At 37.7% G+C, this 25,387-nt stretch overlaps 1 protein-coding gene across 3 annotated transcripts in view; it reads right to left on the bottom strand.

The window, feature by feature from the left end:
- Positions 1-25,387, bottom strand: part of XRCC4 (X-ray repair cross complementing 4) — a 318,042-nt gene that overhangs the window by 47,444 nt on the left and 245,211 nt on the right. For 2 of the 3 annotated variants that reach the window (XR_007461796.1, XM_049649767.1), the window contains exon 10: positions 12,471-24,824. The exons of the other annotated variant lie outside the window; for it this stretch is intronic. The gene's annotated coding sequence lies outside the window, so the exon portion shown is untranslated. Of the gene's footprint in view, positions 1-12,470; positions 24,825-25,387 lie in introns of those variants that run through there. 3 annotated transcript variants of the gene reach the window in all.

The raw sequence follows: 25,387 nt of genomic DNA, 5'->3' as shown, positions 1-25,387 counted from the left end.
CCGTCACTGTGCCATAATGACATGGAGTCTCTGTCAGTCTGGGCTCCTGAATCATCTGGATAAGCAGAGACTCCTGGCAGCCTTTGTTGGGCATACAGTATTACCAAGAAACATATTTTTTGGCAAAACCACTGAGATACAGACTTTGTTTGTTACCACAACATAATCTAGTCCAGGGGTTTGCATAATTTTTCATAACGGGTCAGATAGTAAATATTCTTTTTATTTTTTTAACAAACCTTAAAAAAATTCTTCATTTCCAGATCATATAAAAACAAGCTGCAGACCAGATTTGGCTTGTGAGCCTTAGTTTTCCAATGCCCTAATCTCATTTATGCTGACTGTAAAAGGCATTTACCTTCTCTCTGCATCATTTTCTTGCTGCAAAATAGAACACAAGTGTCCTAATTATACTCTCTGTGTTTCCCTGAGAGTAAAAGAAGAAATGTAGACAAAATTATTTAGAAAAAAGGTAATGTGGGGCACCTGGGTGGCTCAGTCTGTTAAGCGGCCGACTTCGGCTCAGGTCATGATCTCACAGCTAGTGACTTCGAGCCCCGCGTCGGGCTCTGTGCTGACAGCTCAGAGCCTGGAGCCTGCTTCGGATTCTGTGTCTCCCTCTCTCTCTCTCACTCTGCTCCTCCCCCTGCTCGCACTCTATCTCTCTCTCAAAAAATAAACATTAAAAAAATTTGTTTTAACAAAAAAGTAATGTTATATGCTCTGTGAAATGTTATTATTTCACCATAAATAATGATACAGAACAATACTTCCAAACAAAAAAGTTAGAGAGAAACCAATTTTCTCCATTGTATTCTATTTATTATAATGTAGATAGCCTATTTCAAACAGAACCTCTGCCATGCCACAGCCCAACACTTCCCAAGGTGTGCTTTGTAGATTACCCATCCTCTAGGATGGTACACACACACACACACACACACACACACACACCCGGTTCTTTATATGCATAAATTCAGGCAGTTCTATGTACTTTTTAACATAGTATCTATCAATATCCATCGGACTTTCTCTTCAACCCAAGACACTTTGGGCAGGCTTGCATTGCCTCTACTTGGTACTGAGCTCCTTGAAGTTAAGTCATCGCTAGCTTAACTAGTCAACTTATCCTCTTCCTCCAAGTTCTGCATTTGCCCAGCTTTATGAGCCAGCTCTTGGTTGACAATATCTCTGGACATGCATGGCGCTTTTGGGCCTGAGCACCAGTTGTCGGCAATGGTAAAAATTAATTTCATGCTGAGGTATGTAACTGCCACAGATGTAAGTTCTCTGGCTTTAAAATGGAACACTTGGGGGGAAAACACTATATGAGAAAAGCAGAAGAAATGTTTTTGGTTATTTGAGTTCTTACCTTTCTAGACCAATTGTTCCGTAAGAATCAAGAGCATTTGCAGTAGCACTCTCTAAAGAGCTTCAGGCTGTAAAAAGCAACAAATCAAGCCCTAGAGAGACCTGGTCATCTATGATTGACATTATGTTACATTGGATTGCTTCACTTTCATGTGTGATAATCATCTGGATTTGCTATGTTATCCAAACCTAATTCAGTATGCAGCCCTAGAATGAGTAACAAATGTTTCCCATTTAGAACTGCATTAGAATGTTTTACATCAGCAAATCCAAGAGAGGGGGAATTATGAGACAATAAAGAAATTAAAAGCTAAATTAAATATGCTTCAGATTTATATCTACATATATTTATATTACATATATTTTTCATATATAGCTATACATAATTTTATTATGTGGCTGGAAAGAAACTTGAGAAATGTGTTAACTATGCCAGAATAGATATTTCTACTTCAAGTTACATGGAATTATAAAATGTTATACTTATTATGATTTTGGTGATTTTCCACAAGATATAATATGGGGGAAAAGTGATAGAGCATAATGTTTAAGGTGAGCAGTAATGGTCTATTCCATGAATAGATATTGCCTCCAAATGAAATGTTCTGAAGTTCTTCATGCATTCTCATCCTTCCTGCCCTGAATCACCCAAATCAAAGTACCAGGGTAATAGCACCTGATCTCAAGTAAGAATTTTCCACCAAGTAACACTGAGATTTGAGGGAAGTTACTTAACCACAATGAACCTCATTCATCTAGAAAATGTGGTTATCCCTCTCCCTGAATCCGATGTGAAGGTACTTCTAGATAATGTATATGTAAGCTCCTACATGAGGACTGGCATGAGTTACATTACATGCTTAATAAATGTGGATACCAATTTGGGTCAGTCATATGTTTGAACCGAATTATCAGTAATTCAAAATGCACAAAATAATTGCCCCTTTAAAACCAGGACCATAGAGCCGGTGCTAAGGAGTGAAAATGTGTTTCCTGGCCATGTTTGAGCTGCAAATGAACAGAAAGCCAGACTCAAACAAACTTAAACTCTGATAAAAATGTATTTCCCCCTACCTCAAGTGGCAGTTAAAGGTAGTTGGGCTGGGGCGCCTGGGTGGCTTGGTTAAGCGTCTGACTTCGGCTCAGGTCATGATCTCACAGTCCGTGAGTTCGAGCCCCGCATCGGGCTCTGTGCTGACAGCTCAGAGCCTGGAGCCTGTTTCAGATTCTGTGTCTCCCTCTCTCTCTGCCCCTCCCCTATTCATGCTCTGTCTCTCTCGGTCTCAAAAATAAATAAACGTTAAAAAAAAAAGAAAAAAGAAAAAAGAAAAAAGGTAGTTGGGCTTTCAGGTCTGGTCATCATACATCGAGGCTCTTTCCTTTCTCCTCTGTTGTCTACAACCTTAACTTTATCTCAAGTCTCTTTCTGCAGTGAGAGTGAAAGTAGCTCCTGGCAACCATATGGTTAAGTCTCTCCACTGAGTCTGACTGGGCCAATTTTGGTTATGGATTGCAGAGCAAATGACAGCCAGGGGAATGTTGTATTCCGATTGGCTTAAACACTGGTTCCCCAAGCAATGCTAGCAAGGAAGGTAGAATTATTGTAATAGGCTGGGTCAAATCAGAAGCTGCCTCTAGAATTAGGGTTACCTCCCAAACCACATGGCTGCTGCATGTGAGGGCATCAACCATAATATCCCTGTAGCCACCTTTCTCTAGAAGACTTATAGAGATCTTTTAAAATAATCCAATAGTCACCATGTCACTTTCAAAAACCAAGAATTCATTCAATTTTGAGTCAGAAGCTTATAATTTAAAAATTTATATTCTCTTACCTGATTTATCCAAACTAATCATGCAAATTAGTCCAGACCATGCAAATGGAAAGAAATATAGCTCATTTTGAGAGAAACCAGGCATTAGGAGAGAAGGTGGGTTTTTTGTTTGTTTGTTTGTTTTTTGTTTTTCCTTGTTAGGAATTACATGGTAGTACTGTATCCCAAAACAGAGGTTTTCATCACCCACCGAAGTGCCATAAATTTGATGTTGATCAATAGGAAAAAGCTCTGGCTATGTAACAATTGTGGTCAGATAACCTGATGCTTGAGTCCTGTACTTGAGTCCTGCTTGAGTCTTGTACTTGCTGCCTGTGCGACCTCAGCAAGTTACTCCACTGCTCTGCAGTTCAATTCTCTGCAGTGTAAAATGGAGATAAAAATAGTACCTAGCTTATAGGGTTGATATGGGTATTAAATGACTTAATATGTGCAAAGGGCTTATTCCATGGCAGGATGTGGAAAGTACTGGCTGTTACTGTCATATTACTATCAGTATTTTTTTCTTCTACTTCAAGATGGTGAGCTGTCTTTTGAAGAATGTTTGAGACTAGACAAGAACAGAAGTGGAGATACTTTTTAAATGTATTTTCAAGATTATTACTAAGAATTTGCTTTTAACTAAACTATATTGCATTTTAGATGATTGTGAGAAACACAAATCTGGAAAGACATAGTTCAGGCAAAATGATGAAAATTCAGCACCTCGTTTAGTATGCACCACGTGGCTATAAAACTCCTCAGGACATCCGCATGCCAAGTCCCCAAATATAAGAAAGAATCCAGTTTGTTTTAAATAGCATTTGGGTGCAATTTCAATTGCTAGTTGTTCATGAATTTAATTTGACTCTGAAAGTACAAAATTAACTTTAAAAACCTACCTATTATAAAATGACTATGCTTAAGTGATTGTTATTTTTGGAATATCCTTTTAATTCCAATAGTTTAGAAAGACTATGAGTGGTTTATGTTGTTCACCAATAATATGATTCCAAATGTTATTATTAAAACTGTTAAAATAACACTTAATCCAATTAACGATCTATTAATAAAACAACTAGGACATTAACATAGGCTACTTTGTATAGTTGGCTAGAAGGTTGAGCGAATGAGGCCAAAGTTATAGATTGTATTTAAGTATGATATGGTCTAGTTTGAAAAGCTCTCTTCTATAACCAGTGCACTTCCAGGCAGCCCCCTCAGACTGCAGGCTCTGAGGACATAAGAGAGACTAGGCAAGCGCAGAAAGGGAACAGCTTGCATGTAGACAGCTTTAGAAAATAATCCAGAGCCGTGTCTCGCAGATAGTAGTGAGCAGCATTATGAGTAACAATAATCCTAAAAACTGCAGTTTATTGAGGATTTATACATTGAGCATATAAATACATGCTTAGACTTGTTGAAAAATGTTTTATAAAGTTATTTTCATTTGACTCCATCTCGGCACCAACACAATGAAGGAGGTATGACCACGCCCTTTCTAAAGATGAAGAACACGAAGCTTAGAGAGTTAAGGAAGCCTGCTCAAAGTGACACAACTAATAACACAACAAAATAACGCAACTAATAGCACTACCTGCCAGAAATGTTCTTCTTCAAAGAAAGGTGATTGGGGATGGGCTTACAGAGCAGTTGATGGGGCTGCTGAGCTTACAAACGCATTGATCTGCTTTCCAATATTTTTTGAGCCATACTCTATAGTTGCCGTTTTCAGACAGCTGCATCAAAAGGAAAAAAAAAAGTGCAAAAAATATCTCTTCCTGACTTTTTCCTTGGAGGAGGAAGACTAGATAATGATGGTGATTATGATAATGATAATAGATATTACTGAATATTTACCATGGGCCAAACACTTTTTAAGCACATTTAATCCTCCCAACAAACTCAAGTGTAAGATAGATACCATTTTACTCTCATTCTACAGATGAAGTAAATGAGGGTAAAAAGCTAAATAATATCCTCTTTGACCACACAACTACCAAAATGAAGAACTGAAACTTAAGTAATCTCCATATAAGGTCAAAGCCCATGCTCTGAGATATTATACTGACAAAAATAAACAGCAAATAAATGTTTATATAATTTGGTAGATCAGTGATAAAAATTATATACCAGGGCGCTTGGGTGGCTCAGTTGGTTAAGCGTCCAACTCTTGATTTTGGTTCAGGTCACGATCTCATGGTTTGTTGAGTTTGAGTCCTGTGTCAGGCTCTGCAGTGTGTCAGCACAGAACCTGCTTGGGATTCTCTCTCCACCCCCCCCCCCCCCCCCCCCCCCCCACCTCTTTCTCTCTGCTCCTACCCTGCATGCTCTCTCTCTTGTCAAAATAAATAAACTTAATTTTTTAAAAATTGTACTTAACTTCTTATTATTCCATCTAGATTTATCCTCCCCAATTTAGCTCTCAATGATTTATCAATTATTTCATGGCATAACACATTATGCCTGTAATGAAAGCCTCTTCCAGAAACATACATATTTCCTGGGAGACAAAAATGCAGGGAATGGAACGTACAGGTTCTTCACACATTTTGAATGAGATGCAGTTTCTTATTTAACTTCTCTTTCATCTAGTTGGTGAAAAGTCACAATTGTGTTGACACTTCCCTAAGGTACCTATGATCTGTATAACATGCTTAAATTTACTTACACCATGTGTGCATTCGGCCATAAAAACAAAACGGAGAACAATTCAAATTAAATTTCATCATTTGTTCAAATACATGTCTCTTTGGTCACACCTTCTTAATGAATGGTAGCAGACAAGCAACACAGCTAATAAGTTATTTTAATAGGGTGATGTAACGGCGTGTGAACTGTTACCTCCTGGGAGAGTAAGTGACAGATTCCAGTTCTCATTACTGTATAGATTAGTCTCAGAGAATTCATTAGTGCCCAGTGTGGCAGCTCTGCTGAGTGCCCTTAATTTGGAAAAAGAGACAGGAGGCCTATGTGCCCAAGAAACTCTAAAGACAGATGAGCTGGAATTGAAGGCTTTTAGGGCAAAGGGCTCTCTTGAGAAGATGGCAATTATTCCCCCAGCTTTTCAGGCACTGGTGACAGCTCTCTTCCCTTTAGTCTGTGTCAGTACGTACACTAGAAACAACAGCGGACTCCTGGGTTTCCCTACACCTCAGAGGAGGCAGCTTTCATGCAGAATGTTCCAAAGGACCCTACATCCATGTGACTTATGTCCATTATAAATGGCTTTTTTATTTTACAGAATGACAGTGAGCAGAAGTAGCACAGAAAAGAATGCAATCTGTCAATAACCCTGTTTTTTTTTCCTAGGTAATGGTTTTAATCATCTCCACTAAACCCCCAAGCAAGCTTGGTGTGGACTGATTTAAAAATCCTGTATGTGCCATTTCGGCCACTTGCTGGTAAAGATATTATAAAGACAATAGAAGTTATGAAACACAAAGTTCTTCTTAACAAACACAAAGTTCTTCTTAACAAACACAAAGTTCTGATCTGGACAATTACAATAGCAATATAGCACTACCTACATACTTAAAGAGCTTACAAACTTTTTTGGCTGAAATCCTTAGTAAGAAATAAGTTTCACACACAACCAATACCCATATACATATAGGTATTTATATGGGTGAAATTAATGTTTCAGTACATGTGATGCACTCTTATCTGTATTGTTCTATTTTAATCTCTTCATTTAGTTAGTACTACTCTACTGTAGCCTGTTCTATTTTTTTAAATGTTGGTTTTTAAAAATGTTGCTTCTTTTAAAAAACTGATTTTATCACTTACTAACATATCAAGATCTATAGTTTAAAAAACTATATGAAAGCACCATATCTCAATACAAAGACCTTTTGCTATTAGTTTTTGTAAGAATTACAACTTATTTATGAGTACTTATTATCGGTCAGGCTCTATGCCATTCCTTCATAAAATTTGTAAGTTAATTTATTCTCCATAGCAAAGACAGATATTATTCCACTTCTCAGATGAAGAAAGTCAAGCTCAGAGAGTTAAAGAAAGTTGCTCCAGTGCACACAGCTAGTAGGTGGGAGAGCTACAATACTGCCATACGGTAAGGACATAATAAGCATTGGATGGACAGATGGACGGATGAGGCACAAGCCTGCTGATGACTGGATGTGTTAACAACTAATTTGTGTTGTAGCATTTCTTTCTGGACCACAGTCTATGGTTTTCAACTATCTCAAAACAGAAATAATAGTTTTTAGCTTAAAATGCAAAAGTGCTTCCTCTCCTCTCCCCTTCCTTCCCGTCCTCTCCCCTCACCCCTCTCCTCCAATCACCTTTCCTTTCCTTTCCTTTCCTTCTTTTTTAAATTTTAGAGACAGAGAGGACATGCAAGAAGGGGAGAGGGGCAGAGGCAGAGAGAGAATCTTAAGCAGGCTCCACTCTAAGTGTGGAGCCTGACAGGTGCTTGATCCCACAACCCTGGGATCATGAGCTGAGCTGAAATCAAAAGTTGGATGCTCAATGGACTGAGCTACCCAGGTGCCCCGCAAAAGTTCTTTCTTAATTGGGAGCAGTGAGTATAATGATGATGATGATGATGATGATGATGATTGTGGCTAATACTTATTGATTAGTTAATATGTACCAAGACTACTCTAAATTTTTTATGTGTATCAATATAAAATAATAGTAGCCAAACGAAAACATTATTACAAGGATTAAATTCATTTAATACGTTCATCAACCCTATGTGGTAATTACTGTTATTATCTCTGTTTATAGTTGAGGTTAAGTTACTTGCCCAAGGACACACAGCTAATGAAACCCAAGACCTCTGTCTCAGAGCCTAAAGTCTTAACCTTTACTTCTGACTAGATTCATTAGAAATCAGCCAAATTTTTCTTTTAACACTAAAAGCAAGGTTGTGCTCCCAAAGAAAGCATGGTAAAATTGATAAATGCTTTGCTGGGGTGACCCATCCATGATAAGCCATTTAGTTCTCTTAACATGCTCATGGGGTTCTTTAGAGCATTTTTCTGAGGGTTTGGATATAGATTATATTACCCAACACAAATACTGAAGATTATGATTTCAATCTTGCATTTCCATGTCTCAGTATTTTATAAAGTTAGTGTTAAAACACACCTTTTAAGAAATTAGTGATGAGGGGCACCTGGGTGGTTCAGTTGGTTAAGCATCAACTCTTGATTTAGGCTCAGGTCATGATCTCCTGGTTTGTGAGTTCGAGCCCCGCAGCGGGCTCTGCACTCATAGTGCGTGGCCTGCTTAGGACTCTCTCCCTCTGTCTCTGTCCCACTTGCTCTCTGTCTCTCTTAAAATAAATAAATAAAACTAAAAAAAAAAAAAAGAAATTAGTCATGATTTTATTTTTAATAAAATCAAATTAAGAACTATTTGCATAGTTAATAGCAATTCTATTAACTTAGAATTCAATTTGCATAGTCAATTCTAGTAACTAATTCAATTTGCATAGTTAATAGCAATAACTATTGTTAATAGCAATAGTTATAGCAATAGCAATTCACTCTGCTAGTGTTGGGGAGACAAAGAAGTACATTCTCAAGTATAATCATGAGTACTTTAGGGGTCGGGAGAGCTATGGTGGGATATTTCCTGGACAGAATTTAAAGGATTAGCACGAGAGCTTGAAGATGAAGCTGATTTAAAGCCAGGAGCCAGGTTTACCAGCCAAGCTCATGAGGAAGCAAAATCATAGCAAAGAGGGCTGGCAAGAAGACAGGTGAGTATAGCAGAGTCCTACAAGCTAATTTGCAAGAGATTTTCTCCCTTTGGCCCCAGGTTATCTCCTATATTTATTGACGCCTATAAGCCCTACCACAAAAATACAGTGGATGAAATTGGTTATAGTTTTTGTAGTAGAGAAGGCCAGTGCCCAAAGACACACATGACTTTCCTTTTCTACTTAGGGCCAGCACTCAATCACATTTGCTAGCCTCTTAACATTCTTACCAATGAAATGTGGGTAGAAGCGACGTGACTCATCTCTTAACAACCTCTCTTGGGATCCTCTATTCTCTCTTTCCTTACCCACCTACTCGATGACACAAGACAATATCGTGTTAAAGAAGAAAGCAAATTAGGTTCTCGAATGACTGGATGGGACAGAGCCACCCTGACAACTCTCATTAGAGAGTGACAAAAGCAAGAAATAAACTTGTATTAGGCCACTGAGATTTTTATAGCAGCTAACATTACTTAACTAAAGCAGTGCTAGAATATGAACACTGGTGTGAATGCTGTTTTAAATAAAAGATTACAATTGGTATTTGGCGTTATAAATTGGGAACATTTGGGTGTGTTATTCGCACATGTGGCTCTATCTTCTCTTGTGAGCCATGACTACTCCCAGAAACCACTCTGGCACAGTAGTACATGCAGTCACATGGTTCTCTCTTCAGAAAACCTGCTGGAACTGCTGAGGGCTCTGCTGTCTTCCCCTTGACTAATCAGACTCATATACACACATACACACATATGTAAGTATGTATTATACATATTTATTTATGTATCTCTTTATCTGTGTGTATATATATATATATATATATGCAAATATGTATTTAAATATCTATGCTCACTCTATCCACTTACTATCAAAACAAACATGCTTCATTCTGATCTCTCAGACACTAATCCAGCATGGCCACTTTCATTCTAGACTTCATTCCTTTATCTGCAACTTCTTTCTCTGAAGGTAAGAACGCTCACTCTCAATATCACAATGTATTTACTTATCTGTTAATCCCTAATAATATACACGTGCTAAGAATTGCAAAAGTCTCCTGTGAGGAATAAATTGACCAACTAGAACACAGTAGCAATGTACTTCATGCAGCCATAAAAAAAGAAAGAGGGGGTGCTACTGGAGACAACATCAATGGACCTAGAAGATCTTATGCATAAGACTGAAAAAGACAAATACCATATGATTTCACTCATAACTGGAATATAAAAAAAAAACAAAAAAAATACGCAACAAAAAGCAGAATCAGACCTATAAATACAGAGAACAAACCAATGGTTGCCAGAGGGGAGGGAAGTGGGACGGTGGGCAAAATGAGTGGAGGATAGTGGGAGATACAGGTTTCCAGTTATGGATTGAATAAGTCATGGCAATAAAAGTCACAGCACAAGGAATACAGTCAATGATATGCTAATAGCAATGAATGGGGACAGATGGTAGCTACAGTTGTCATGAGCATAGCATAATATATAAGCTTGTCAAATCACGATATTATACACCTGAAACTAATATAACATTGTGTGGCAACTATACTCAACTGAAAATTAAAATTAAAAATTAAAAAATAAAATCAAACATGTTTTTATTCATGAAGAAAAATAAACAAAAACATGAGGACAAAGGTAAAACTCTGAATAAGATTAATGAATTCATTGTGCCTCAATAAAGACTGGCTCAGAGAGCTGGCTTATTTAGCTTTTTTTTTTTTTTTCCCCTGAAGCTAGTTGACAATTCTGTTGGCCAAACTATGACTGTTTTCAATGTAATGTCAGGAAGAAAGCTTCAACTGAGAATGGAGTTTAAGGGTTAGATGCAGAGAGCTGATTTGTGCCCGAAATGTTTGTCTCTCTTCCTTTACTTAGTGATGTGTAATTAACACATTACCGATTTCAAGGGAAAAAGCATGGTCAGTCATCTCTCTCTGCCCTGAGAAACAAAATTTGATGAACATTTCCTCATTCAACAAAAGAATCTGATTGAAGATCCACTGAATATGCCATATAAAGTAGAATTAGACTGGTCATTGAAAGGGATACAGTTTGTGGCATCTAAAATATTTATCAGAAACAGTCTTTTAAAAAAGGAATCTGGGGGCGCCTGGGTGGCTCAGTCAGTTGAGCGTCCGACTTCAGCTCAGGTCATGATCTCGTGGTCAATGAGTTCGAGCCCCCAGTCGGGCTCTGTGCTGACAGCTCAGAGCCTGGAGCCTGCTTTGGATTCTCTGTCTTGCTCTCTCTCTGCCCCTCCCCTGCTCACGCTCTGTCTCTCTCTGTCTCAAAAATAAATAAAACAGTAAAAAAAATTTTTTTTTAAAAGAAAAATAAAGTTGGAGGCATCACAATTCGAGATTTCAAGTTATACTACAAGGCTGTAGTAATCAAAACAGTATGGTACTGGCACAAAAATAGACACATGGATCAATGAAACAGGATAGAAAAAGCAGAAACAGGGGTGTCTGGGTGGCTCAGTCGGTTAAGAGTCCGACCTGAGCTCAGGTCATGATCTCATGGTTTGTGAGTTGGAGCCCCATGTCGGGCTCTGTGCTGACAGCTCAGAACCTGGAGCCTGCTTCAGATTCTTTGTCTCCTTCTCTCTGCCCCTCCCCGTCATGCTCTGTTTCTCTCTTTCTCTCTCTGTGAAAAATAAATAAGCTTAAAAAAATTAAAAAAAAAAAAAAAAGAATCTGAAAATGTTGTCACTCTGGCCAGCAATTTGGCCAACTTTCTTTGCCACTGCCATTGGTAATTGCCTACTTATGTGAATCCAGATACTTAAAACACTATGACACCAAGACAAAAAAACATAGGCTGAAGCTGCATATAAGCTTCCCCTGCCCTACATCTCCTTTACCAATACTGTTTACAACTCCTGTGGTATATATACTATTACTATCCACATTGTACAGATGAGGAGAATTAGGCCCCCAAAGGCTAAGTAACTGCCTAGGGTCATATATCTGGTAAGTGGGCATGAGCTAGGATGAAAGCAGATCTACTTGATTCCACAATCTGCAGTACTCATGAACAGTTTGCTATTTTTTTTTCAACCTTGGAATGCCATTTGTCAATCTTTTTAATAACTGTGTAGCCATCCACTACACATTCATAATTGGCTTAACGTCTAACCAAGTTGCCCTGAGGCTGTTGCCAGTTTTTTACCAATATGCAAAAAATGCAACAGTTAAATCCTTACAGGAACTTCTTTTCCCATTTGTGCAAATGTGTTTGCAGGAAAAATTCCTATGTACTGTAATTGATTTTTAAGTTTGTACATAATAAAAATATTTAATCTGTTGATATAAAACCCAATATATCATGAGAGCCTTAATTCTTCTAGAATTAGTAAAGCATAGTTTTTTTCTTTTTTTCAATATATGAAATTTATTGTCAAATTGGTTTCCATACAACACCCAGGGCCCATCCCAAAAGGTGCCCATCACCCCCCCTCCCCCCCCTCCCCCCCCCCCCATCAACCCTCAGTTTGTTCTCAGTTTTTAAGAGTCTCTTAGGCTTTGGTTCTCTCCCACTCTAACCTCTTTTTTTTTTTTTTTTTTTTTCCTTCCTCTCCCCCATGGGTTTCTGTTAAGTTTCTCAGGATCCACATAAGAGTGAAAACATATGGTATCTGTCTTTCTCTGTATGGCTTGTATCACTTAGCATAACACTCTCCAGTTCCATCCACGTTGCTACAAAGGGCCATATTTCGTTCTTTCTCATTGCCATGTAGTACTCCATTGTGTATATAAACCACAATTTCTTTTTTTTTTTTTTTTATTTATTTTTGGGACAGAGAGAGACAGAGCATGAACGGGGGAGGGGCAGAGAGAGAGAGGGAGACACAGAATCGGAAACAGGCTCCAGGCTCCGAGCCATCAGCCCAGAGCCCGACGCGGGGCTCGAACTCACGGACCGCGAGATCGTGACCTGGCTGAAGTCGGACGCTTAACCGACTGCGCCACCCAGGCGCCCCTAAACCACAATTTCTTTATCCATTCATCAGTTGATGGACATTTAGGCTCTTTCCATAATTTAGTTATTGTTGAGAGTGCTGCTATAAACATTGGAGTACAAGTGCCCCTATGCATCAGTACTCCTGTATCCCTTGGGTAAGTTCCTAGCAGCGCTTCTGCTGGGTCATAGGGTAGGTCTATTTTTAATTTCTTGAGGAACCTCCACACTATTTTCCAGAGTGGCTGCACCAATTGGCATTCCCACCAACAGTGCGAGAGGGTTCCCGTTTCTCCACATCCTCTCCAGCATCTATAGTCTCCCGATTTGTTCATTTTGGCCACTCTGACTGGCGTGAGGTGATATCTGAGTGTGGTTTTGATTTGTATTTCCCTGATAAGGAGCGACGTTGAACATCTTTTCATGTGCCTGTTGGCCATCCGGATGTCTTCTTTAGAGAAGTGTCTATTCATGTTTTTTGCCCATTTCTTCACTGGGTTATTTGTTTTTCGGGTGTGGAGTTTGGTGAGCTCTTTATAGATTTTGGATACTAGCCCTTTGTCCGATATGTCATTTGCAAATATCTTTTCTCATTCCATTGGTTGCCTTTTAGTTTTGTTGATTGTTTCCTTGGCTGTGCAGAAGCTTTATAGTTTTTCTTTTCTTTGTAGCTACAGTCTATCAATGATCATAGGGACCATAAAGTCAGCATGAAAACACAGTACATTGAGAGACAGGTACACAGTTGTTAAAATATGTATACTCTGGGCCAGGATGATGTGAATTTTAACTTAGGCACCATCATTTATTAGCTGTAACCTTGAAGGCATTACTGTTTTCTGGGCCATAGTTTCTCATGTGAGATAGCCTAATCACTATTTTCTATAAGACTATTTAGATCATTATATAAGAAAATGCATGCAAAGCACTTAGTAGAAAGCCTAACACATAAAAAAATGGTCAATAAATATTCATTACCAATGTATCTATTAGTTCTGTACCTTTGTCTTTTGTGTGTGAGTGACATCACTTTTATTATCCAAATTTCCACATGAGTTAATATATTATTGTTATTATCTTAATATATTGTTATTTCTTTAATTCATTCATTCAACCATATTTACTGACCACTTACTATGTACCAGGCACTGTTCTAGGTAATGGGAATACAGTGGGCCCACAGAAAAATGATTCATATTTCACAGACATCAAAGTTCTCTAGCAATCAGTGTTTTAATGTATTTTAACTTAAAAAAATAATAGTAGTTAAAATAATATCCTATGAAGCATAATTTAGGACACTTAATTATAACTCTAAAGATTTGGTGTTATTTTAAATTGATTTTGATACTTTTCTAAAAAAGAAAAATGACACCACTGTTTATGGGTCAGTGGCTAGTGGGAATTCTTTTTACAGCTGCCTTGTGTCATTTATCTTGATCAGACACTAAAGAAGCCATTTCTGGGTAATTTACAAGATCATTGCGTCTTTTATACCCAGGCTTCCGGATCAGCAAAGAATACAGCTTAACCTTTATTTTCATCTATCTGTGGAAAAAAATAATACATAACAAGGTCTCAAATTCTACATTTCAATTCACCTGCTTTTAAAATACAAGTTGAACAAAAGTATCAACTGGTAACAACTGCAGAAAGAGGAAACTTAAATGTGTATGTCACTAGCAATACACAATTTGAAAATTCAATAATTTAGTATCATATAAAATATACTTTTCTTTTTGGTGTATTTCTAACCCTTCTGTAGGTCTATTCATTATTATGCATATATATCTCTACACATATAAAAATGTATAAAGATGTGTATTTACATGTATGCATATAGGTGTATACTTTTTTTGTCTTTTTAACCACCACCAAGCAGTGGTATTTTGTGGATAAGTAGCAATCTTCTTATCGTTATTTAAGTCTATGTGTATGGTTTGGAAAAGTTAGTAAGGGATCAAAGTCTGACCAGAATGATGTCATAACAAGGTAATATGGAATCTGATTATGTGAAAAGCTGGATATTTACACAAAGAGGTCAGAAACCAGCTGGCTACATATAAACTATAGAAAAACCAACAAACGTCCTAAGACAGTTCTTATTTTTGATCTGCTATGGACTTGCAAGCTTAGCATAATTTTTAAAGACCCAGATATTGAGAATGTTTCCTAACTCAGCACAAATCCACTCAAAAATGTGGTGTGGCTTGCTACCCAAATTATACTGGAGGCAATGAGAAAATGGGTTTAGTTTTCCTTTGCGTGGAATTATTTAAAAATTACAATACCAGTTTGAAAAACTGTAGCAACATATTACCTCTATGGTTTAGGAAAAACATCCTTACAGATTATATAAAACAACTTGAGGCTATTTTTATCTGTATTGTATTTTTATTTTATAGATCTGAACATTCATTCCAATTGGGTTTGGGGTAGACACTCAATTGAATTGTCTGAACCATTGCCTATATTGAACTTATCTGAAAAGTTAGCTCTATGATTGTTTGCCTTCATTTCTTCTTTCTTCCTTCTTCTTTCCCTCCTTTCTTTCCCTCTCTTTCTCTCATTAACTTTTGTAAATTGTCCTTTTGCCTGACTGTAAAATATTAACAACCAGTGCCATAAAAGATTATGTGAGTAGGTAAAAACTTGGGTCACTTATAGTGTAAAAAACATGACTAAATTATTAAACTATTTTATCTTCACCGAATATTTTCATTCTCTTCAAAGGGTAGAAGATGTATTCTAAATTGAGGAATGACTGATTACAGAAAGGAAAAGAGGGACCAGGAATGTGGTATTTCAGGATTATTCCATAAAAAAAATGATGACAAACCAAAGTTCTCCACTCAGGCCTAATAACAAGAAGAGAAATAGTCCACGATCACAATTCCAACATTAGATTAAAGATAAGATTTGTTAAATTCTTTGGTGCTCTGCTGAACAGAATGAAGAACTGGTCTGTTCATTCTGTGATACCTTTAATAACTTTTGTGTTTTTTAGACCCTTGATTGCCAGGATTATTGCCATGCTATCTAACTTTTGTGAGGTTAAAAAGCACTCAACATGGATGTATGGAGCCATTCTTATTAGAAGAGTTAGATAACACAAAAGAATTCCCGCACAAGCATGATCCATGGATTTGCTGATCGCAATGTACATTAGCTTATTGATGGACTTAAGTATCTGGTAGAATCTAAAAGCTTTACAGAGCCACAGAGATATTTTGACATTAACAGTGAAACTCCTTTTTTAAACATTTGGTTTTAATAATCTTAAAGATCTTCTGGTTTAACTCTTTTTTTTCACTTTTATAGATATTTCATTAGGCCAGGCTTTGAAATTAAAAGAAAAATGGTTAATGACGCCGTCTCAGCACAATATAGCATTAGCAATGGACCACAAGTGTCAAACGTGCAAACACAAATAATCGTAAAACAGTTGTGATGTAATGACCCACATTTTTGTCACTGTGACTCAGGATACCCAGAGAGGGTCAAGAGAAAACAGTGGTAACACAGAGCTAAAATGTCAACATACACTTGGGCTGGGCAGTTCTGTCCAGAGCAATTAACTCCTCCATGCCCCTTCCTCCTCTCCTTTTTCCCAATGTCCCCTCTGCTTTACTATTCCTTGAAGCTAAAGGAATTCATGAGACAAAATCTGTTCTATGACGTTAACCAGTTTTTCTGCTTCATGTGTAAAAGGGCTACTTAGTTTTTGCTTCTTTTCCCCAAGACTAGAGAGAATATTCAGAAGTCCCAGAAGATCCAGACACTACACAACCATTTCCAAAAGGGATGTGAAGCCTTGAATTCCTCAGGAGAATGTAATTGCTTCTTTGGCAAATAAGGGAGCGCAGTATATGAGTCATTCAGTCATTGTAAACTCCAACGAAAGTTTGGTTTTATATTGTTCAAAGTGGAAACAGCTTCTTCTTTTTCCCCTTAATTATAACAATACTTTGTGCTTACTCTTAAAATAGCAAAGAATCTAGAAAGTGAAGAGAAGCAGTCTCAATTGTAGCTTTGCAAGCCATACAACCACTTTGTTGCATAATCTACAATTTTTACTATACATTCAAACATACACAGAGTTGTTTACCAAAATACATACTTTTTAAAAATTATTGGGGTAAAAAACACATAAAATTTACCATCTTAAGTATACAGTTCAGCAGTGTTGACTTTATTCACATTGTTCTCAAACCAATCTCTAGCACTTTTTCACTTTATAGAACTGAAACTCTAAATTCATTAAACAACAGCTCTCCCTCAGCCCCTGGTAACTGCCATTCTGCTCTATGAGTTTAAATATTTTAGATACCTTATACAAGTGAATCGTGCAATCTTTGTCTCTTTGTGAATGGCTCATTTTACTTAGCATGATATCTCCAAGATTCATCCATGTCATAGCATGGGACAGTTTCTTTCCCTTTTAAGGCTGAAAAAAATATAATTGTCTGCATACATCACATTATGTTTATCTGTTCATTCACCAATGGACATTTGGGTTGCTTTTCTGTCTTGGCTATTGTGAATAATGTTGTGAAAAACATGGTTGTGCAGGTATCACTTTTTTAAGTGAACACTTACATTGTTTACAATTCTTAAAATTATGAACATAAATATTTGTGTAATATATCAATTATTTTCTTAAAAACATTCCTATAAGTAGAATTTCTGAGCGGAAGGCTGTATGCTTAAAAAGAAACCTATATTTCAAGTAACACATGTGCAAGATACAGATCAAATATTGTAACATTTCTTATTAAAAAATGTTTTTTCTTTTCTTTTTGAGTATAGTTGACACACAGTGTTGTTAGTTTCCAGTGTACAACGTAGTGATTCAGAGAAGTTTATATATTATGCTCTGCTCACAATATGTGTAGCTACCATCTGTCCCATTACATCACTATTACAATATCATTGACTGTATGTACAATGTACATGCTGTGCTTGTACTCCTCGACTTACCCATCTCAAAACTGGAAGCCTGTGTCTCCCTCTCCCCTTCACCCATTTTGCCCAACCCCTCACGTTCCTTCCCTCTGGCAGCCATCAGTTTGTTCTCTGTATTTATAGGTCTGATTCTGCTTTTTGTTTGTTTGTTTATTCATTTAAAACAAGTCTTTTCCATGCTTCCTCATCCTCAGCCCAATGCCCTGACAGATCCAGAAACAAAATTAAAATATTTTTGTCTTCATTCTCTTTGTCACTTACCATAGTTCTTCTAGATCACTGGTTCTCAACCATGACTACACATTGGAACTATCTCAGAAGCTGTTAAGAAGAAATACTGATTTCTGTACACTATCCCTTTTAAAGCATCATCTCTTTAAGTGGGGTCCTGGGCTTTGCCCCTTTCTAAATGATGTATTTTTAAAAGTTTTGCAGGCAATTCTAATAATGCATGGCCAAAATTAAGAAGTACTGTTTTAAAGGAGTGCTATTCAAATTTAACGTGCAGATGAAACACTGATGGATCTTGTTAAAATGCAGATCCCATTTCAGGAGTTCTGCAGTTGGCAGGGTGGGGGGAGGGGGAGGGCTGAGATGGGGTTTTTCCAACAGGTGACATTAATACCTCATTTTTGTGTATGAAGGATCTAGATTAATACATGTACTCTTCTATCTAACTACTTTAGACAATATGTAGTGACTCCTCAAGATGAAGACAGGGATTTGCTCATTTTCATTATCTCCTTCCACCTGAATATTTATTATATTACTTTTAGTTTTACTATTGGTTCCTTTTAGGTTATAAAACTAAATTCTCATTTTTTTCCAATTTTGACCGTGTTTCTTGGTCTTGACCACCCCTTAAAACTTGAGAAAGTCTTCCATTTTTTTTCCGTATTTCCCCCCAGAAAGTTGTTGTGCCATCTTTTGTTAGTTTTGCTTTGACATGTAGTCCAAGTAGCCAATATTTCTGTTCTCTGCTGAGAACAGCAGATACAAACAAACCTTTCATGTTATGTCATTAGGTTGTCTCTTAATAGAAATCCAACCAACTGATTTGCCAGTGTTAATTCTTTAATACAAAAACAGATACACACCATGCCAATTGATGCACTAGGCTTCCAGTGCTTTTTCCATGGGCCCTTGTACAGAAATCTAAGCCACCCAAAGAATTTTGTTTCTAGAATGAAGGTCTATGGATTCCTTAAAATCAAGGCATTAGTTTTTGTCACATTTTGATCAAGAGTGTGTAGTATAACCTTTCCTCTGGAATTTTTATTACTTCCTACTCCCATCCCTTTTGCTATTTGCCCTTTATTTTTTCCACATTCTAAGCCATATTAGTTATTCCGTAAGGCACAGACTGTCCCTGAAGTCTCCCCCTGGGGTGTACTGTCTCATTCTTCTCAGGACCGGTGGCTCTGAGGCCTGTGGCAACCTGGAACATCCCTTTATCCCTTTCCTGGGTCAGAACTACTGTTCCTGCCTTCCTTGGTTACTGATCTTCTATGCTGAGGACACTCAAGTAGCTTCATGAGAGATGACACATAGGTGATAAATGTACTAAGTCCTTGTATTTTTGAAATGCAGTTTCAAATATATATATTTCAAATACAGAAAATTCTGGGTAAAAAGTTTTACCTCAGAACTTTAAATGTATCAGTCTGAGTCTCTCTCCTTTGTGAATTGTGGCTTTTTTTCTTCCTAGAGGCTTGTAAGGTTTTCTTTTTAATTATGTTGTTCTGATACTTCCCATACAATGTGTCCAGGTGGGGGGTCTGTTTCCATTCATTGGGTTGGACACTAGGTGAGCCATTGTAAACCAAAGAGTCTTATCCTTCTTTAGCTCTGGCACGTATCTTTTTACTATCTGGTTGAATAATTTAAACACTTTGCCTCTTTCTCTCTTTCTGAGGTTTTTATTAGTTGAATATAGGTCCTCTGAGTTCATTCTCATATTTTCCATCTTTTGCTCTTTGATTAATGTTTGGAGAGATTCCTTTGATTTTGTTGTTTTTTAGTATTTCTACTAATTTTTTTATTTTGGCAATTATATTTTAAATCTCTAAGAGTGCTTTCTCATTCTCTCATTCTCCTATTTGTTTTATAGAGGTAGTATTTTCTTGAACCTTTTTGCAAATATTTCTAAGGATGATTTTTTTGTTCCCTGAATCATTTCAACTTCCTCCAAGATTGTTTTTTGTTTGTTGGTTTTTTAGAATTTTATACTTTTCTTTTTATACTGCTAGTTCTCCTCATATTCTAGTGGCTTCTCTCTGTTATTAAGAAAGCAGGCCTGGGTAGATGGAATAGATATTCTGCTTTTGTAGTGGCAGAAGACTGTTCTCCTAGCAGGCCTCTCCCCTTCTTCTGAAATTGCTTCCTGGGTTGCGCCAGGCAGTGTGGGCCAGTAAACTTTGAGGATCAATGGGAGTGGTAACTGGCTCCCAGGCTGAGTGCCTGCACAGTGCCAAGATGATAATGGCTTCCCTCTGAGGCATCAGCAAATGTAGAAATGTTATCTTTTCCCAGTTTGCCCAATTACTTTAGAAAGGAGTCACCATATATTTTGACTGGGAGTATAATGCCAACTGCCTGCTTACTGTGTTTATATATGTTGGAGATAGGGTGCTGACTGAAGAATTCTGGATACACTCAGACCTTTGAGGAATCTCTCTCTGTTTAGCTCCATCTTTCACTCTCCCCTCTGTTGTGTCTGCTGACTCTATACTCAAGGCATGTCAGGGGTTCCACAGGGCAGATTAGCTTTCTTCCTTTACAGAGCTGTCAAAGTGTATTCTAGGCTGGCAATTGCTCTGTCCTTTTCTTCTATCTAATGGCTCTCATCTACTTTTTGTATCCCAGTAATTTATTAAATAGCTCAATCTTTAGTGACATACACACTTCCCATTCTCTCTTGTCTGTTGTTCCAGGCAGTTGCTTTTTTACTTTTAGTCATTACTCAACATTTCCCTGCTCTGTTCTTGATCACAGAGCAGTGACCAGCTCCTGTAAATGACATTTCCATGCCAACTGGCTTCCATGGAGGTTCAGCCAGTGGGAAGCACTGGTAGGATATTGGAGAGAGAAGAAGGAAGAAGGCAATATATTTCTCCCTTCTCTTTCTGCCCTTGGCAGCATAGCATCTCTAGAAGTGGTTTCTTCTTTTTTGTCCAACACCTCCTGACTCCAGGCAGCCCCGTTCTCATGGTTCAACCTCTCACCATGAAGGGCCTTGAGCTCTAGCAATACTAATTTTTTTCTTTGGTCCCTCCAGTCCACTGGAGGCAGTAGCCCCTGATGTTGCAAATCCATCTGGCTTTTTAGATGTTCCTACACTTTCATAAATAGGTGCCTATATTGAGCTCTCTCTATTGAACCAATTGGTTCCATTTTCCTTACTGAACTTGAGAGATACATGTATAAGGGAGATTTTATTCTACATTTCTATACTTTTAATTCAGTAAATATGGTTTTGGAAGTAATGAGAGGCCAATGCATGTGGTCAGTCTGCCATCTTGAATTGGAGAATATATACATTTTGAGGCTTTTGATACATATTGTCAAATTGCCTACTGGAATGATTCTAACAAATTATATTTCCACTAACAGTGTGATGTTATCCATACCCCATCACCCTCCAAACACAGGGGATTGATACTTCTTTTTAATCATTGCATCTAATCTTTGTATGGGGATCTCATGAAAACTTCAAGTTTTCCTGGATCAGAAGATTTCATATTTGTGTTGTTCTAACAGCTGGAAATGATCTATGAGGAGATAGAGCCAATAGCACTCGCCTAACATTTGATTCAAGACAGTTGGCCAAGTTACTAAGGAGCCCAGAATCCTAACAGTATGAAAACGACACAGAAAGCAGCTTTTCCAGTGTCTGCTTCTGATAGCTAAGAGAGGAATTATTCTGGTTGTCCAGAAAAGTAAAATTCCCCAAGATAAATAAAGTCATTGCTGAGATCCAAATTATTAAAGCATGACTCAAAGATGAGAGTGTCTCACAAAAGACTGAGTCAAAATCGACTCCTAAGAGTCCCAGCTTCCTAGCTTAGAAATTCAATGGGAAAAGTTAACACCCGTCTCCGTGAGGATCTCACACAGATTTCCAACTAGAGAACTAACCACAGAATAAGGGTATTGGAAATAAGGAATCTCCAATTTCGCCTTATGAAGTAGTGTCATAAATGCAGCCCTCACCGAAATCATGCAGAAATGTCAATCAGGAGTCTTGATTAGCCACATCTGGCCACATCTGGCCATGACTCAGTCCATTTTATGGTGGCTTTGCCCAACAATTACTTTCCCTGCAATATTGCTTTTGATATTCATCACCTTATCAACTGCTAGTAGTCATTTCGCCCACTCAAGACCTCCTCTGTGCCTTCCATTTGCACAGAGAGTATACAGAGATCTGCTTTTTCACCAACTAATTGACTGCACTCTAAAGCACATAATTTGCACTCTTTGGCCTCAGTTTTTTTAATCTATATCTATCAAATGAGGCTAAATGATCCTGGAACTTCCATTCAGCCCCTGAGCAGGAGCTATGATGATTGGGAGCTAGGTGTCTTTAGTAAAACCATTTAGCTAGGGCTGTTATAATCACAAACAGCCTCAAATCTGGCCATTTGATCTTGTCTTCCAGAAAGGTTATTTTATATTTCATGTGTTTAAAGCATGATTTTAAGCACTTAAAATGTGCTACACTTTATTTCTATGCTGTTCTGGCATTTTTCCTCTTCTCCTCTTCTTGTTTTAATACTCCAGGAGCCTTAAGAAATGGAAGGTTCTCAGATCTCTTTTGACGTCTGAGAGGGCCAGGCCCTATTATTCAGTGAGTCTATTCACATCTCTCTCACTCTCCCTATGGTCTATGAACAGGTTACTGTGGGATGGAGAAGAGCTTTGGTTTTATGAAGTGATGAATTGGTATTCTGACTAAACCCAAATGTTTTGGTGACTGTTGGGGTGGAACCCAATAATTCTGCCAAGTTGGGATTAGCACCAATGCTACTTCCCCCTTGGTGGAGATTCAGCTCTTTAATCACGGTTAAAGAGAAATGAAGGAAATCCAGTACGAAAGTGGACTTCCATTATAATAACCACCAAAATATATTTTTTTAAAGCTTCAAAGAAAGAAAAATGGAAAACCTAATCACGCACATAACACACCACTTGTAATTTGCATAATGGTTATCTTTGTTGAAAACTATTTTTTTTAATTTCTTTTTAATGTTTGTTTCTTATTGAGAGACAGAGCATGAGCATGGGAGGGGCAGAGAGAGGAGGAGACACGAAATGTGAAGCAGGCTCCAGGCTCTGAGCTGTCAGCACATAGCCTGATGCGAGGCTCGAACCCACAAACCCCAAGATCATGACCTGAGCTGAAGTTGGATGCTTAACTGACTGAGCCACCCAGGTGCCCCTGTTGAAAACTATTTCTAATGAGATGGATGAAAAGCTAAAATGGTCAACAGATTTGGTCAAATCAGACACAAAAAATGTCCCTGAGGCTTTTCAATCTTCAACACATATTGGTTCTTATCAGTCTTCTCAACCATAATTTGTTCCTTTGAACCCTCAGAATCAAGGTAAGGTTCAAAAACCACTTTGCAAAATAATCATTTATCTCTACAGTCTCAAAAGTTGTAAAATATATTGAATACGTTTTACTTCATATCTGAAGAATTTAAATTTAATCTAGTTAGTTCCTTATTAGAGATGGAACATCAAAGAATTCAGAAGGACTAAAACATTCTGTGTATGTTGTGCTTTTATTCATGCATAGGTTAACTTTTGGAAGTCAATTTGCTTTTTTAGTTCATGAGAGTCTGCATAGAAGAAATAACTAGCAGGAGTCAACAATATATGATACAGGGTTCCAGGAAACTGGGTCCCTTTTGCTCTGTGCTAACTGCTTGGGTCAAGTACACAAACTAATTTGCCCACACAAGATATCTCTTAGTATTCCTTACTGTTCAGCAAATACCTATTCTAACTGAACCCAGTTCTTTGGTAATGGTGGAGGCAATAGATAACAGTGTTATCTATACATATCCAAGACTAAATTTTGCTATCTCTTCTCAGCCCAAGTAAATACACGAATATGTCTTCTCTATATTACAGGAGATGTCAAAAAAAGAGCATGTTTTATGGATAACAAATGGCATCTCTGTTTTATAAAAACTATTTCTCTGGAAAGTAAGGTGGATATTTCGAGTCTTCTGTAGATATCTGGAAAATCAGAAAACTAAAAAACTAAAAATACATACACGCAAAATACAACTAAAAGCAAATAAAAAAAAACTGAAAAATTTCCCATTAAACGATACCCACCAACAGGGAGATATGAAGAAAAACAAGTCAACTTTTTCTACAAGTATATCAAGGTTCATGATTAAAATAAGTCCATAATCAGGGAAAGGCCTGGTCTTTAGTACAAGGACGGGCCTTTTATTTGGCTGTCGCCTTTGACACTGGTGGACAGCATATGAAGTTTAGTAATTTAAGAAATCCTGGGGTGGGGGAGAAGCCCTTCCGGAAAGCACTTTTACACTGTGGATTAAGCTGTGGCTACTGCCTCTGTACATTATCTGCCTTATCTGGTGCTTAGACAAGAAGTACACGTGAGCTGGTCTCATTTGTGAGGAAGCTGACTTCAAAAGAGAGGTTAAGTGGCTGGCTTGAGAGAAGAGAGTTAGGCAGTGGGAGATCCAGGATTGGAACGTCAAAGTTAGTGACTCCAGCCCACTTTATCCTGCTGTGACGCTATCTCTACTTGGCTGAAAAAAAAAAAGTGTCACTGGAATTATCTATCAATGGAACAGACATTTGTGCTATTTGCAGTCATTTGGGGGAAATGCTTCTGGTTAACAGTAAGAAACGTTTGCTTCTCCTGTTTCCGAGGTCATCATGAATGGGGTAGGTATGGGATTAATTCTTTTTGGCAGCCATGTCCTAGAGGGAAAGGGAGAGCCAGAATTATCTCACAGACAAATAGAAAGAAACAGCAAGTTTTACACCCACTAGCTTTAAAACGACAGCCAGTTCCCCTTGTGACGTCTGCCTCGAGCTGAGTAATGCACTTGAGAACTGTTTTGCCAGCCTCTCAGGGCGTAATCTTTAACCCCTTTTATTAATGGATTCTGTGACACTGTGCATCAGACAAATGATAAACGTCCAGGTTAAAAACAACCAAATTTATTTTTTTCACATTCTTCTTCACATTCAAAGATGTTGAAGCCAATGCTGTTGGTAACCACATATAATAGTGTATGGTGGAAAATGTCAAGTCAAAACTCTAACTCACACATGCCTACTCACTTCTGTATGGCCAGAACATTAACCTCTTATTTACAATGTTGTGTGATGACTAGCTTTTCTGCCTTGATAAAATATTTAGTGCTCACAGGTTATTATTCCATGTTTCCCAATAATCTATTTGCTTTATAATAAAGCAGGACCTCCCAAACTTTGTTCTTAAGTAACTCACATGATTTCGGCTGTACTATCAGATCGGT

The sequence above is a fragment of the Panthera uncia genome, assembly GCF_023721935.1.
Source record: "Panthera uncia isolate 11264 chromosome A1 unlocalized genomic scaffold, Puncia_PCG_1.0 HiC_scaffold_17, whole genome shotgun sequence".
NCBI lineage: Eukaryota > Metazoa > Chordata > Mammalia > Carnivora > Felidae > Panthera > Panthera uncia.
Note: the sequence above shows the minus strand (reverse complement) of the source record. Positions and strands in the feature narration are given on the sequence as shown.